Raw genomic sequence first — 4,572 nt, 5'->3', positions numbered from 1 at the left:
GTCAATCTTATAAGAATTTATTAATAATTTTATAAATTTATATATAAAAGTAAATTATAGATTAATATTTTTAAATTAAATGTAAAACAAATTTAATATAAGACACATAGAATCAAGCTTCACCACTTTCTGTTAGACGATCACGCTTAATGATAAAAATAAAAAATATAATTATTTCTTTTATAGAAAAACATATGTAAAATATAAAATATTTACTTAACTAACATATTTTAATTACATTCACATATAATTATGTGGCATAGAATGAGTACTATAGAACCAGTACCAGCACCCTTCCTAAAAAAATTGCAAATAATTAGTGTCTCCATCCCTAATCTAAATCCAATAATTATTGTCCCCAATTACAAACATTTTATTAAGTAGTCATAAGATCTGGATTCATTTTTTCCATCCTGGGAAGTACCATCATGTACCAATCTAATGAATCCATGTCTATGTATCATCTCCAATTAAAATAAAACGCATGGCCTAATTAACAAGACACACTTATTTTCCATTCCCCCAAGTTGGTGCAGTAGAAGTAACCAGTCCCCAGTCGTGACCCAGACCAGAGTAAGTTTCCAACACCAACACAGCACCAACCCAGGGTTAGGGTTTCTGCAATTCCCCAATCTCCATCTTCCCAAAATTAGGGTTTCTTCGCGCCATGACGGACGGCTACTGGAACCGACAACAGACGCTTCTGTCTCAATCCGGCATGCTCAAACGACCGCATTCCGACTACGGTTCGTTCCCTCTCTCTCTATCTCTCTCTAGATTTCCTGCACGCTCTCTTTGTTTCGTGCAATTTGCCCTCTTTCTCTATAGTTGTTTGTGCAAGTTTGTAAATTTCGATTTTTTCTTTATAGATTCGTTGTTGTTGGTTTTGGCAATTTGATTGGATGCTAAACGACGCCATTTTGAGTGGTGTTGTTGTCGTTTAAGGGTGCCTGGGTTTCTGGGTTCTTACTTAGATTTGTGGGGTGTTTGTTAAATGGGTGTGTTAGGATCGTGGTGTTCTCGTGATCGATCAATTTTTATTCTGTCGAATTTTACAAGGTTTTGTTGATGTAGAAAAACAAGGGCGTTTTGGACTTTAGGCATTGCATGGGTTTATATTTGGTGTGCAAATTCCATTTAGGTATGGGGTACTATTTGGATTTTAGTTTTTTTAAGATATTGGAGATCCCAAATAAGATATTGAATTCACTAATGCTTTCAATGGATTTATAGGTTAAACTTAAGGGAACTGATTATTTGGCCTTGCAAAGTTAGGGATTGATGTTAAGTTTGTTTGATTTTATTATCATAATAACTAAATTGATATTGGGCTTCATTGGTGTGCCATGTTTGTCTGACATCTGCATATGTGGCCTTATTCAATTTCCTGATGTTTTCAAGGTTTTATGGGTTCAACATAATGTGATGGATTGATTAATTTTTCTACGTCATAAATATCTTAATTTTTTTGCCTTTTCACATATTAGCACAATGCAAAGATTAACGTGATCGGTGTATTTGTGCTTTAAGAACAGAGGCATACTTATAATCTAAACTAGTTGGACGAACTAGGAATCTAGATAATGTTGCAGGGCTACAAGCTTATTCTTGTTTCTATGCTTTTGAGATTTTAGTTATTAAGTTCTTATTAGACGTAGTCTCCATAAAAAAATTGAAAGTTATTCTGAGTATCATTTGCATTTCTAAGCTGTAACTTTCAAATAGATGCAACAGTTACTGAGTGACAGAAACAATAAGAAATTCTGCTCCTGGAATTCCAAGTTGCCACAGTGTTTCTGTTTTATTGTGACTTGTATTTATTTTTGGGCTTGACTCTTTACCGCATGCTGTTTGGGTCTTGTCAGCTTTAGTTAGGTCAGCAGAGTGTGGTTAATATCTTTATAGTGAGAATCTTAGTTGCACGGAGGCCAAAACTCAATTACATGGGTATCCCAATGGTGATGAGATGATGGCTCACAATCTGTTTGGTTTCCGAACATTGTTTTTGTTTTCTATTGTAATTTAATTTCCTTGCAGATAGATTTTTTTTCATTTTATTATTTTAGAAAAATGGTTGGCATAGATTTATTGTAATTTCAAAGTTGCCATTGTGTTTTCAACTTCCAGTTTCCTGTTTTGAAAGGAAACAATTATTATTTTTTTGATTAAAACAATCTGGTATTATTTTCATTAAAACTCACTAATTTTGAAATGTGTTTTTTGTTTTTCTTTTATTTCAATAAAAACAGAAAATACATGAATCAAGCACACCCATCATTTCTATTCTTTAAAAGTATTTTGTTATTGTTTATTTGTTTATGGAAATGATGATTTAATTAAGCTGGAAAATACTAATAACTCTACCCATATTATACATTTTGTCAAATCTGTTATTATTTATTTTTACATTGCAGATATGCCTGCTTCCGGTCTGTCTTTCAGGTAATGAGATGCATAATAATTTTGCTCGTGATGATGACCGTACCGGTCACCGAATGCTAAAGGACACAAAAACAATTGGATCTGCTTATGACCGCTACCTTCAGAGTGGGGTAACACTTCATCTTGTTATGTCTTAAATATTTCACTGTTGGTTATTTTTGGCACTCACACTACTGTTTTTTTGGGCGCTTCATTTCACTGCCTGTTTCTGAGAACATGCATCCTGTTTACCTATGCAGCAACTTTCTTCATTTACTTCTGGGGAAGCCAGTACAGTTGGGGGTCTTGGGTTGGCTAGGGGTGGTGGTGGATTATCAGACCATTCACTAGCTGATCCTTCTGTCATGGGGCGTCATGGGGGTGGTGGTCCAGATCTAGCACCAAATGGACGGGGTGTTAACTATGGTGGTCAGCTACCTGTAGATGCAGTTTCCAGACCTGGACCTGAGACAGTACCTCTACCTCCAGATGCTTCAAGTACTCTATATGTTGAAGGTCTCCCTTCTGATAGCACCAGAAGGGAAGTAGCTCGTATCCTTTTCATTTTGATGCAATGCTTAGGAATTTCATCTTGCTTTTTATCTATTTCTGAGTTTCATTGATATTAGTTCAGTTATTCATATCATATTCCTTAACATCACCTTAGATATTTTTCGCCCTTTTGTTGGGTATAGAGAAGTTAGACTTGTGAGCAAAGAATCCAAACATGTAAGTTTACTGTTTGTGCCAGATGCCTGCTTGTCCTTTTTTGGTTATTTAGTTGATTGGTCAAAAGTTGTAGTGTCCTCTTTGTGCTGAAATGCTTGTTCATTGCAGCGTGGTGGAGATCCTCATTACCTTTGTTTTGTGGACTTTGCAAATCCAGCTTGTGCAGCAACTGCTATGAGTGCCTTGCAAGGTATATAGTTACCTGCTGATATAAAAGGAAATTAATTCTGTTTTGGTTTCCCTTCCTAAATCATATAACTGCACCACTTCAAAATGAGATAAAATGTAGATGATTGTTATGAAATAGAGAATGCTTTCTAGCAGCATTTGGTGTGCAAATAGAACCGAATGGGAACATTCTGTTCTATATTCTCATTTGTTCCTTCCCCTTTTAGTGAAACCAAAATCCATCACATCAAAATGCATCACTTTTCAACCTCATCCTGTCTGGTTTATATCTGAAATGCATGCATTTTAGTGGAACCGAATTTCAAACTCATTCTTGTTCTGTTTATTTTCAAAATGCACCAAAGACAACCCATGCTATATTTTATAGCCTGTTCTATCACACCTATCAAACACTACCTTGGTGTTTGCTGACAATGTTGGTGGTGGTGCACAGGTTATAAAGTTGATGAACTCAATCCTGAATCTAGTCACTTGCGGCTTCAGTTTTCTCGGTATCCTGGTCCAAGAAGTGGACCTGCTTTTCGTGGTAAAAGATGATCTGGTTCACAAAAGCCATCTAGGTTTTATGCTCATCAGAATGTCAGTGGTTCTTTACACCATCGTTTTGGGGGTGATACACCACATGCAATTTTATTTACCCTCACTGGACACAATCCTTATTAGAGCCCTTGGAACAGGCCGAGATCAAAGTACAATTTCAATTTGCATAAAACTAACAGATGAGGATTTTTAGAACATGTATTCAGTTACTCTGATGTATCATTATTTGCTAAATTACATTATCCTGGTGTCTGATTTATGGTAGCGTTTCCTTTGAGCTTCCCAAACAACTATTATTATTCTATTACTATTTTTTTTATTCAATATTATCATACCAAACTTGGGTATGTGGTATATGGGGTTACTGTAATATAGTGGATATTATTCCAATAGCTTAAATAGCTATAATGGATATTGAGAAAAAAAGGGTGTTCCCTTTCGGCGGCCGTCAGATTTCTTTCACTAGTGCATGGTCCATAAAGCAGAGACTCAATGGGTTTTGGAATGCATTCGACTGATCATTGTTCCAAAAATCTACTTTTTCCATGATACGTTACAGCGTATGTTTGTTTTACACAAATTACACATTCATAAGCACGTTCAATGCAATTTCTGTGAGAGAAAGCTTTGGCGGTTAATGATGAACTCCAAATCAAACACAGCCAAAATATGCTAGTTTAGACAGCAGAACAC

The 4,572-nt window shown here is 35.6% G+C and overlaps 1 pseudogene across 1 annotated transcript; it reads left to right on the top strand.

Annotated features, from left to right (window-relative positions):
* Positions 1 to 337: 337 nt before the first annotated feature.
* LOC114384457 lies at positions 338 to 4,305 on the top strand (annotated as a pseudogene). The gene is made up of 6 exons (XR_003660700.1): positions 338 to 746; positions 2,415 to 2,552; positions 2,682 to 2,973; positions 3,089 to 3,150; positions 3,259 to 3,340; positions 3,773 to 4,305. The product of XR_003660700.1 is annotated as an RNA-binding protein 1-like (transcript).
* The last annotated feature ends 267 nt before the right edge of the window (positions 4,306 to 4,572 follow it).

Source organism: Glycine soja, chromosome 2, assembly GCF_004193775.1.
Source record: "Glycine soja cultivar W05 chromosome 2, ASM419377v2, whole genome shotgun sequence".
Taxonomy (NCBI): Eukaryota; Viridiplantae; Streptophyta; class Magnoliopsida; order Fabales; family Fabaceae; genus Glycine; species Glycine soja.
This window is presented reverse-complemented; position numbering and strand designations above follow the sequence as displayed.